The following is a 12,916-nucleotide window of genomic DNA, read 5'->3' as shown; positions in this document are numbered from 1 at the left end:
GACCACCATTAAACTAATTTAATTTATGGTCGGTCTTAGCGAAGTCTTAGCTAAGTAAATATATAAATATTGTCAAACATAATGCTAGTCATAAGTATTCATTAATAAAATTTATATTTGTTGAGTATATATGTTATATGTTTATGTCATGTCATTTTTATAACAGTGTCATTTTTTATAAGTGAGGCATATCCAAAGAGCTCACTTCATGTCCGTTTTTTTATACAATTTGTTTTGGAATATAATTATAAAAATAACTATTTAAAATCAATAAGAAATAAAATAAAATTCATCATTTAGTAATTGATGTAGTTTCTACCTTTGTGCAGATTTAAGAGTTTGGCGGCTCTGCGTAACAAATACCAAGCACGTAACATTCAATGGAGAATAGAGAGATAGATTCAAAGATGATAGAATATAATGAATATAATATAATAATGAAATTAAATCATTTTCAAAACTGTTTTTATATAATTTTAGTAGGTTGAAATATTAAAGGAAAAAAAATCTAAAATAATTTATTTTTTTATTCAGTGAAAAAGTTTAATTCTATTAAAAAAAAAAATTAAAAAAAATGCTCAGGTTTTTATGAGTGAAATATTCGACTCTTGTCAGAAAGCTACGTTGTCCGGACGTTCCGCTGTGTGTTTATCTGCCTTGGTATTGCCGTTACATTTTCTTAATGTGTTGGTGAAACCTTACCTTTGTTCTTTGCTAACTCCACCAAGATTTTCAGGAAAATACTTCAAGTGAGGGCCATTCTATTTGAGTCCCATGTTTATCTCTTGCGCGGCCATCCCACTCATAAATAAAGCAAGGACAGTTTGTATAGCCCCCCCCCCCCCCCCCTTGTCGTATGAGCATGTGCAGCACTTTAAGGTCAAAGCATCCACTGATATTCTTGGTGGATTATTTTCTTCAAAGGAAGTCCTACATTTTCATACGTTTCTTTTAAATGTACCGAATGTGCAACGGGAACGAGTTCATTACCATTGGACCAACATTGTCCAATTGAATGAACAGGCACCATTTTTCTTTAATATACGGCGCATTTCCTAATTTTGAAGGTCAGGAATATCCTTGCTGAGTAAAATATTGACGTGACTCTTTTTCGTTATCCCGGTAAAAGCTTAATGTAACGCGAGGTGCCAGTAAATGCTTGTCACAACAACAATAACATTTCGAATGCATCCTTTGGAAGGTGCAAATCTGTAAATAAATAATTTAATTCGCTCTGGTTAAACACTTCGAGCTCTCTGAAATCTGGTGTGAAATTTGAGTCATCTGGGTCGAAATTAAATTCTTCTAGTATCAGTACATCTGGTCCATGAGGAACTGGTCTAATAGCGGATTCAAAATTGGGATAAACAATTTGTTTTTTATTTTTTCTGTTAAATCCTTGCACATTACAAGAACAAGAATAACAATAATCATTATCATTCTTAGGCTCTCGCCATACCGTAGGTACATCAAAGCTTAAACATTTCTTGCAATCTCATTGCCAGTTTCTCAATGCTTCAATGCGAACGGAACAAACAGTATGATGAGCCTAGGACGTGTATTGGTAGTCAAAATAAGGGTGGCACACATTTTTCACAAAAGAAGTCATAGTTTGCCTTTGCTTTACTACGATATAACTACCACAGATATAACAGAGGTTTTTTTGGATTGGTCACACAATGTCTTCCTTCCATATTTATACGTTCTAAAACACTAGAGATACGCGACAATGAAGACAACAGCCGGAAACACAGTAGCGCGTCTACCAAATGCAACCAAGGTGCACGTAAGCAGGTTACAACGCTGTATTAACGCTTCTGCGCCTGTTCTGTTATTTTGCAGATAAATCGAATATTATCCACTGTTGCCAAATCACATTTAATTTCATAAAATGTATGTGTATTAACAAAATTACATTTTAGGATATAGAGCGCCATAAAAAAAATGATGTGATAGAGCAAAAATATGGCGTTTTCTTTGGAGAACGGGCCCCTATACATATACAAATAAGCAAACAGCTTTCAAACATCAAAATCACTGTAGACCTGTGTAATATATGTTAATTTGAAAGTGTTATCTGAATCTTAGTAAAGGATTCTTTTAAAATGCCCGTAACTGCTAAAATATCTAACAATACCTGGTTCTGCCAGAGGCAGTAATCTATTTAAACTCGTATTGTAGATTGAGAAAAATTTAGACTAGTAGAGGCGACGGTATACTTTAACTTTTCGCTACTCAAATTCGAAACGAAACCAGACGGGTAAGTGAAAACTCAATTAGGGACAAAATAAAATTTCCCGAAGCCGGGAGCCATAATTAATATACGAAGGCAACTTTTAACATTTTTCTCCTCAAACGTTCTCCATGTTTCGGAAGAAACGGCGGAATTAAAAACTAATTATTATCAAGGCGCCGCGGCTAAAAATTAATCGCCGTTACTTTTATTAATTGAAAAACTACGTTCCGGATTTCGGAAGTGCGGAACGGCAAACTTTAGTGCATAGTTCGCTTTAATTAAGGCGTTTCGGGCGGATGGATATAAATGATTATATTACAAAGCGGCCGTAACATGTTTTTCGGAAAGTTTAAACTGAAGAAAAATGTCAACGCGCGCAATCAACAAAAAGGATTTCGAATGCTACGTATCGGGAAAACTTTTAGAATTGTGCCAGAAATACAATAATCATAATGATTTTTAGTTTATTTATTTAACGAAATTTTGCGAAAGATTTTAATTCTGTTGAATAAAACCAATACACCAAAGGGATTCACACGTTAGATGTCCGTTAGATGGTTATTATTATTGTGATTATGGATTATGGTCTAAACCGCGTACTTCGTTTCATTTTTATTTTAAAGTTATTTTTAAGTGTGTTAGACACAAACCAAAACTGAATAGGGGACAACACTCTAGATTTTGTAAATGTTACACAGAAATCAATAAGACAATTATCGTTTAACTGTAAAATATACAGAGTGTACAAAATGTTATTCCTCATACAAGCAAAAAGTAAAATAAACAAATGACGTAGCATTTTAGGAAGGAGTATCACCAGTTAGATTGTTAATAGCAGCTCTACGTCTGCTTCTCAGGCTTCTAATAAAGTTATCAAGGTCTTCTTGGGGAATCAAACGCCATTGTTGTTCTAAACAATTTAACAACACATTTCTTGTTAGGAATATAAAATTTTCTGCTGACACACGTCTCTGAAGCATATCCCACGAGTGCTCGATAGGGTTTATGTTCGACCATTGCTCAGGCCATGCTAAAACGTCAATATGGTTTTCTTCTAAAAAAGTTCTTCCTGTACTTACATTATGTGGTCGAACATAGTCGTGCATTATGGGAGAACTATGAGTTTCAAATATTTACCCTAACTATTTTTAAGTGACTTACATTTCCAGGTTGAAACTCTTCTTCTTCTCGAGTCGATCACTTAACCCGTCTAAACACGCTGACGAACAGACAACAATAATTTGGACATGTTACCATTTTTTTTAAATACCCCTCTTCATGACTTTTATATTATTTATATTTTGTTAGTAACATAGAAAGGAAAAATAGTTGTTAGGCTTGTCCACAATTCAGTTTTGATATCTAGATATTGTTAAAATTGATTTTAAAGACGTTGAGATAAGAAGAAAGATAGAAAAGAAGAATTGGTAAATAATGTTTTTATTTTTTATTTAATTTGCTTGATATTATCTAGGCGACAGGGTTGTTCAAATTACTCCTTCATTTCTAAATTTTTGTAGTAGTAATATAGTTTTTTTTTTCACAAATAAAAATTTACACCCTGTACATTGGTTAGATACGGAGTTCTTTAATAATAAAACTCATTAGACACTGAATATTATGGCATGCTTCAAGTATATTTACAGTAAAAAGTTGCGTCTCAATGTTTTTTTTTTCACAATTTCCTTAATAATGTGGATTTCTCAGAAAAAAATGGTTAGTTCTCTCTTAGATTTTTCTCACTTTCAAAAGCTTTGTACGGCCCTGTATTATATTTTTATAAAGTTGCTAGGAGCAACCGTTTTCTAAATATTTTTGGAAATAATTTTGGAGAATAACCTTTTTTTCTAACATAAATTAATCTCAAACAATGCCAGATCAATTCTAAATAAAAACGGGATGAAAAAATCAGGTCAAAATCACAATAAATGTGGCAAACGTACATCTCCAAAAATAAAAGTAAAACTTAGAACCTTGTATCTTGAAAACGAGGCGTTTTGTTTTTGATTGTCGTGACATTTTATCTCATTTGCTGCAAAACCTCTATGTTTGTTTTATAATTTTTACAAAACTTCTGGATTCCTCCTGCGTCGATTTTTGCTGAGTCGAACTTGCTAACGTTTCGCCAATCATCCTGTTGGCTTCTTCAGAACTTGACTGAAACTACCTGCTTATATATTGTGCGAGGGAGGCGGAGCTAAATGAAGGGCAAAAACACCGTCTCGAATAACTCATTCCCCTATTGGTGACAGGTAAAGACCTGAGTCGCGGCTAAGATTGTTAGGTTGTTTATAGATTCCCACAGTATTCTTTCCGCATATGCTTAGAAAACTGTAAACTATAAAACTGGAATCCCAAATGGATTTTTGTCTTTGACGAATCGAAGATGTTGAGAGATTTTTGGACAAGTGGTAAACCTGGTTTTGACGTTACATTTCTTTAGAACTTTTGATAATGTGGTCAGTGATATTTTGAACGTAAGGAAGGACGACAGTGTAGGATTGCTTTCCGCCTCATTGCTATTGGAAGGTTGTGGTATGGTGTATTTTGTGATGGAACGCTTAAAATCTTTAATGTGGAAATTATTAGAGAGAAGAGAATAGGTAAGGTGTTTTAGTTCTGGGTTCAGTGACTCCGGCTGAAATAGTTTTATGGCTATGTAAGCAAGAGGGTTAATAACCGAGAGTCTATAGAAACCTATAAACAACCTAACAATCTTAACCGCGACTCAGATCTTTACTTATCACCAATATGGGAATCAGTCATCCGAGACAGTGTTTATGCACCTCATTTAACTCCGCCCCCCTCAAAGAATATGTAAGCAGGTACAGAATAAAATGCGAGCCAGTTTCAGTCAAGCTCTGAAGAAGCCAACAGGATGATTGTCGCAACGTTTTGTAAAAAGTATTAAGTAGCCTGTGCAAGTTTCTTTAAAAAATTATGTTTGTCTTGTGTTCCGACGTAGGAACACGTCCATTTCCATCCATCCATCCACGCTCCAACTCACACATTCCTACAAAGGAACTAGGTAGATGTAGCAGCGAAGTATTCTTCTCCAAAATTACTCTCATGTCGTTCAGTTTTTCGCGCCTGTTCAATGATCTCTCCTTAGTGTTTCCTGAGATCGTAAAACTACTTTAACTGTTTGATCCGACTGCGGAGATAGAGTGACCCTTCTTCCCCAGTTCATATTTAATTTTAATTACCATGTATCGGTAGAATAAAACATTGACGAATCAACAGGCCCGTAAGTCAAACAGCACGCAACAAAGAACTGACAAGTAACAGTCGCGTCAGTCAAGATCCGGGAAGATCGAGCCGAGCAACGGTGACTACAAGATGCCTTCCTTTGGAAAACTCATTAAGCTTTCCCCGTAGCCCGCCGACGGGCTTTCGCCCCATTAATTGGCGCGCCTTTGTTTGCGCCTTCATCAAGATTACACCGAATCGCTTCTGTACAGATCGGGGAACCGCGTCAAATTAAGCTACCCGACGACTTTCGACTTGTTTAGTAAATATTTAATGACAGCGATATATGAATTTGCTAACGATCGGCGGCGCTACGAGGGAATAACGCGTCTCGAAGCCCGCAGGAAGAAGGTGGCGGCGGTAGCGACGACGGGTGGAGGTGAATTCGATATATCAAATTCTATCGTCGCACGGTGACGCGAGGGACCAGTCAAAGTGCCGTCGATTCGATATTCAACAGGCGGATTTATTGTTGACAGTGATTTCTTGCTAGGTATATCAGTTATGTGTTTTGAACTGAATAGTTTCCTATTCACTGCTCTAAAATATCCAGTTATGCATGGAGCAAGCCAGCGAAAATTGCCACTTGACGATTTCAGTCAATATTAAAAAAAATGAGCAATTCAGAAAAATATATTTCATTTAGGTTAGGTGTGCGATGGCCTTATCGGTTTTCTGCTTTGACCGCTCCAAGTTTAAACTTCCCTCACCAAAGTGAGGCAGGGGATTCTGTCGAGAGCAGTGTGGAATGCGCTCCTGACAGAATTCCATGTAATCATCCCCAAAAATGTTGAAATCGGTATCCACTGAGTGGATTTAGTGTGTTTAGTTTTTTCCGGATGGGCCCGAACGGTCCGCGGAGGAAGCGGGGGAAGCCGTTTTTTGCTATCGGTCAAAGATTATTGAATAATGTTCACAGATGTTATTTCCGTTGCGCTTGGAGGGTAATGGATCCGTCCAGTCCTTTTTAACTAAAGCACTCTCCAGCTTATTAAGTAAATGTCGAACTATAGTTGTAAGTGGCCAAGTGATTATAGCAGTCGTGGTCAATAGAAGTAAAGAGTGAGGCAGAAGATGCATGGATTGATGGATTTCTTTGAAACTTGACTGAGTGAAGGTTTACGTTTGCTTACAAATACAAAAAGCTTTGACAACTTGTGTCGTTAACTCTCTTCTTCTTCTTAACTATATTTCGCCTAAGATCGTTAATAATGAGTCTGAAATATGCGATCTTTCTGAGCGTTCATTATGACAACCGGAGCCCAGCTGATACTCAGTGCAACGGCTCCTTATGAACCCTTTCTCTTAGATAAAGTGAAGTACCTAAAGTACTCAACCCGCTTGATCCTAACAAGGGCGGTGATTCAGACGGAATTCCTCCATTTTTCGTAATCACTTTACTTATGTTCAGTATCTCCAAACGAAAACGTACTTAATCTCGCTCCCCTTCATATGACATTTTTTTCAAAACCACATAAAACAAGGAGACAAAATTCGAAAATCCACGGTAGTCATCGATTGATATCGAGGTCTTCTCGTGGAAAATTTATCTCTGTGGAAGGTATATTGTTATTTCCTTTATTTGCCCGTAAAGGGACGCTATATCCTGAGCGCAGTCGTCGTACATGCACTTAACATTTGTCTCAATAAAAGTGTCACAAATAAATCCCCTTCTATCTGGAACGCGGTGTAGAACAATTTTGCTAAAATCAGGTCTTTCCACGGCACATGGTCTTCGAATATATAGAATAAAGTCGTCGTCGTGAATCGTAATATTCAACCAATAAGTTTTGCGCGGTAGTCGAACGTATGTGGCGCAGTAAAACCAGACATAAAATAGAAGTAAATCATTGAAGCAGTTTTGTTCGAATAAATTTAAAATAATCACAACGGCGTTTCAGCACTTCGTCAATTAATGCGAGAGCCGACCCTTCTCAAAGCGCGTATATACATATACTGTTCACGAAAAGGATTAAAGAGATAGCGGGATCGCTCGTAAGCTGGCAAATACTTATCCAGTAAATTAGAATAGCCTGGCTTAAAACAATAAAGCGAGCTAATTAACCGGTTTGTAATCTCATTAGTAACGTTTACCAATGAATTATCAATTAATAAAAAACTGCATAATTTTCTGGGCTTATCGTTCAACAGTAACTAACTAGTCTAAATAGAATTATTAAACTAAACGCTTGTAAAAGTGGGTGGCTGATGTACCAACTTCTTGTTCAGAATGTAGAAGATCTAAAAAACAGGACAGTTCAGTCCGGAATGTTGGAAATAGGAGACGATTATTTTCAGCAGTTAATATAAGAAAATTGCTGCAGTTAAGAGCGCTTTCTGAATCTAAAGAAATCAGTAGTATGTTTGGTGAAGTCAATACCTGACACAGAATGAATCAGTAAAAGTATACCTACAAGTTTAACAACCTGCGGAAGTTTCTTTGAAAAATTTGCCAATCTTGTAGGAATCTTTCAGTCTGAAGCAATTTTCAGACATTCCGCAAAAAAATCAGTGTCTTGATATATTTAAATGTTGGTACCATTGTTTTCGGAACAGAAGTTGCTTACTCAGTAGACAACGATAGTTATAAATTTGAAACAATACATCACATTCAAAGCATATCTACAAAAAAAAAACAAATGAAAATTTTTCCTTAAGTTGTGTGGGATCAAGTGACTAACGCTAATGAATATTTACAGCAATTTGTACATAATATATAAAAAAATACAAAGCCACTAAGCAAATATTGCTTTAAATTTGATATTGAAAACAAACAAAACTTACATGTAAATCTTAGTCTTTTTATTTTTGACATTCTCTATCTTTTTGTTTGTATTTATTCTTGTTTTCCTAATATTTTGTTTACTTTTTGTTATATATTGCTTCGAGGTTTACACATAGATATATTTTTTGAGATGTTTTTTAAATGCACTAAAAGATGTTAACATTTGTTATCACATTTCCCTTTTTGTCTATTTTAGTATTGTAAGAATCATTTATATTTTATAGCCAGTTTTGTTTTTAAAAATATATAAAACGATTGATATAAAAAATAGTTGCTTTATCGTAAAACATGTCGACTCCCTAAACAGTTTTTAGGAAATATTTTGGTATAATTTCCAATTTTTTAAGATGTTTAACTAGTATTCCTCCCTATCCCAAAATACCATATTGTAAACGTGACGTTATCCTTTGGTGTTTATTCAAAATGTTTACTGAAGTCCTCTACCATAGCAAAACCAAGAATGGTTCCTGACGTGTTTACATAGTACAAATTATTTTTATAATGAAAGAATAATATTGGCCCTAATGCGAATTCCTGAGGGACCCATAGGAATTGTTTCTTGGCATTATTAATTTTTGTTTTCTGTGCTCTTTCCGTAAGATAACTTTGAAATAGTTTCCATCGTATTCCGCGTACGCTAGAGTCCTCCAAGACCTCCAAAATCAGTTTATGATCAACGCCTTTTAAAATGGCATAACTTTGTTATTGTTTTCCAGTGAGCTGTAATTTTGTGACGTTAAAGGGGCTATTGTCTTTTCTACATACTTGCCTGCCATGCCATATTGATTTTTATTTAATATTTCCTTTTCTTCTAGGAACCGCACTAACATCTCCCTAAGAACCATCTAGAAAATATTTGCTCTGTTACATACAAGTAACACTCGAATCGATAATTGAAGCTTTAGAATGTATGACGACGAATCCGATCAATTTCTCATTCATGGCGGGACAAATTAAAGGACTGATACAGTATCGACAGACTCATTTATAATGTTTACAGATGTTGTCAGTTTAGGGAACTAAAAATGTCACGTTTCATATCCAATCAAAGATTTAAAACAATATACTGTAATAAACATCAAACTGATTATATATCCAGCTGCAATACAGGCTTTTAAGAATACGGTTAGGAATATTCCGGGTTCATTAGTGCGATAGAAACTTCAATCCACTGGGATACAGTGGTGACTTGAGGCATAGGTTTCATCGATTTTAACTAAACCAGCGAATATTTTCAGATCCGAAGAGTTTGTGTTTCGTTTACCTTTTCATATCGTATTATTGACAGTAGAATTCGTACTTCTAGGTGAAGTAAATATTTAATTGGTGCTAGGAATAGAAGACAAAATTTCAGATCATTGTATAGGTATTCAAACACAAATTACAAATTATGGTTTTAAATTCCTTGCGAATATATAATCTAGAGATTCCAAAATGGAGAAGTAAACTCAAGAGAAAACAAACAACTTTGCATATCCATAGTTTTTAATATGGTATTTTGTACTTAGCGTTATTATTATTATTTTATTGACTGTAACAAAACTGTAGAACTCCGCGAAGGAATAAGTAATTTCAACACCTATCTCTATATTACAATCCATCTACAGCGTATTAAAATTATTCATAAACGAGTTAAAAAATGCTGCAATTATTTTCAATATGGCTACTGAAGAGCGTAGCGCTGACAAAATTCACTAATTTAATGATTTTTAAAAGGTTACGGTCCGGTTACAGGAGTGCTTATCAACTGTTTCTTTAATTAAATTCCAACACTCCATAAAAAGAGTACATCAATTTAGTTTACTAAAATCCTTGGAGATTCGCAATTCCCAGTTTGCAGAAACAAATTAAACTGTTAGACCGTTGAATTGAAAATGAAATCAACTGTAATGAATTTCCGGAGCACCCAGCACGGAGCATGTCATAATCTAATAATCCAAATTTTGTTTTAAAACTCTTAATGTTTCAGGATTAGAGGACACCGGCACCATTTTTGAACGCCTTTTAAAGTCAATGTAGTTTTTCAACTACAAATGATACTCATATATTCAGATATTATTTTAAGAACAATCCAACACGAGAATCCATTTTCTACAAATCTCCTGGTACTAATAAAAATGACGAGTGTGATAGAAAATTGTCCAACTACGGGCATTTTGTGACAGTTCAGACTGTGACACATACTGTCACGCTTGACACAGAGGCGGTATCAAGTTGATAACATCACCCCGCGCTTTGAAAATCCTGCCATGACAGTTACTACTACTCTAAGAAGGGTTTCACCAAAAAACAATATCAGAAATCCTTAATAAATGACTAAACATTCCGTGATCCACAAATTTCCTGCAGGATGTACCGTGCATTAAATTTATCATTTTAATTGGCTGTAACTTTTTTGTTTTTAGAGGCATTAAGGTAAACAAAAAAACAGAATGTAGGTTTAGTAGCCAAGTTTTTTTTCAAGTGACGTATAAAACAAAACACTATCAATTTTCGGACATATATATTTTTAAATGGAACACCCTGTATATTGTATATGTGTTTAATAGAATATCTTATTCCAATTACGATGATGTAACACACTTCACATTTTAGTCCACTCTTTTTGAAAAATCTCGCAAAAATAGGAAATTTTTATATTACTTCAAAGAGTGCCGTGACTGACTGCAAAAATTAAAAATGACAAGACACTCTAAAGTAAAAAATTCTTTAACTATTATAAATACTGCTGTATGTGACCCCCATTTTCCTAAACATATTTCTCATACACTTTTATTGTACGATGTCTTGCATTTGGTAACGTTTCCAGATTGTCTCTTGACTTATTGATTGCCTCTGAAATCCAAAAGAAAAAAACCATTAAAATTAAGTATGAGCAATCGGCCGTTCCCTATCCGGCTCAACAACTTAGTTTTTGAGTTTTACGAAATTTAAAAAATATTTACATTCTTTCAAAACTGAGTGGATTGATCCCCGAGAAATAGCTATCGCTTCATATACTCTAGTAATAGAAGAAACTGGATGTGCTGATTCCGTCATACCTTTATAGCATTTAATAAGTTACCTGCAATTTTCTTTGCCAACCTTGGAAATATCTCTTTTGAAGGAGCTCGACGCTCTGGATGAAGTCTATTATACTGACGAGGAACTGCGGTTGCACTTTTATTATTCAAGAAGTATTCTTCAAGCATATCACGCCTTTCGGGGATGCTAAATTCGCAAAAAACCATTTTAACAATAATGACTTGGACAATACTGCAACCATCACCGTTGTTTACTAATATGTCAAACATAAACATGATTTTATTTTTCAGTCAGGGCACTCTTTGAAATGATATAAAAATTTCCTATTCTAATGCCAATTAAAAATTAAAAATATACATTGAACGCGGGATACACTGGATATCATCACATATTTAGCTCTCGTTAAATTCCACTCAGACGGCCACGACGATATATCCCATCATCGTTTCAAAGCAAAAATCCATAACTTCAAGCAGAACACTTTCCAGCTTTTCGAAAAGATCGATTCTTAATAACATTTCCTGAACCATTTTATAACGAAAACTTCTAATACGATGGCGGAAGTTTGAAGGTCGACGATTTTTTTCAATATTTCGCGTGACCAAATGAAATCAAAACTTTAACCAACAGCAGCTTGGGAAATCGATAATAGCTTTGTGCCTCGGCGACCTATTCTAGTCGAATAGTTCCGACCGTGACAAAAGGGAAACTCTCAAACAATAGACATATATATTTCGCGAGCAAGTTGGATATTTATAACGTCGGAAGCCTGTTGATGAAGTAATTTGTGTTCGCGGTGGTTCCGCCGTTCTATGGGCGGTCTTAGAGACAGCGCCGCGGCCGCAACTCGATAGGACCTCGAAATACAAAGGGGATGCGATTAATTGGACACCGCAGCTTAATGAATATCGTCAAGAAAGTAACCTGCACCTGTTTAAGGGACGGGGGTTTCCCTGCGATTTTCGAAAGCGACACGATCTTTTTCCCCTGACGATAAAATACTCCTTTCCGTTAGGTTGATATTTAATAGAACGCAAGAACGCACGTGGTGTACTGATTGTAACGACATCGGTTTACCCCTTCACTTATATCCATACAAAATTGGCATGTTGTTCTCACCATTTATAGAACACTGAAAACATTGTTGTATTTTCAAAAATTGAGGCAATTTTCCAAACTTTTAAGACTTGGTTACGGTCAATTACCCGGATAGAGTCTAATGGTCATGCAACTTTTTTAGTGCATCTCATATAACGACCGAGCAAGGTTTCTTAGTGGAAAATACTATAGCAACAGTCTTCCCGTTCTGTAAATGCCTTGTCCCTTGTGAAATAAGTTATTTGTACAATATCGACCACCTAGAAGGACCACCCCATAGAAAAATCAAATATTTTCAAAATGATTCAAATATTAAATAATTCACACAATTAATAATGACCTTATTTGGGCAAATTTAAATAATTACAACTACGTAGTCAATTCTATCATAAATTGCAAACCACTAGGTGGCACTACACCTAACATCTAAATGTTGAAAATGGCAGAGATTAGCAAACCTTTTTCTGATATCTATTAGGCTACTCTAGGACGGTTAGCAAAATGGATTATCAAGTCATATGTAA

The 12,916-nt window shown here is 35.2% G+C and overlaps 1 protein-coding gene across 1 annotated transcript in view; it reads left to right on the top strand.

Moving 5' to 3' along the window:
- LOC132696591 (neuroligin-4, Y-linked-like) overlaps positions 1-12,916 on the top strand; it is a 331,275-nt gene that overhangs the window by 252,242 nt on the left and 66,117 nt on the right. The gene's annotated exons all lie outside the window — the stretch shown is intronic.

This window comes from Cylas formicarius, unplaced genomic scaffold (assembly GCF_029955315.1).
Source record: "Cylas formicarius isolate icCylForm1 unplaced genomic scaffold, icCylForm1.1 PGA_scaffold_1__22_contigs__length_36826433, whole genome shotgun sequence".
NCBI classification, from domain to species: domain Eukaryota; kingdom Metazoa; phylum Arthropoda; class Insecta; order Coleoptera; family Brentidae; genus Cylas; species Cylas formicarius.
This window is presented reverse-complemented; position numbering and strand designations above follow the sequence as displayed.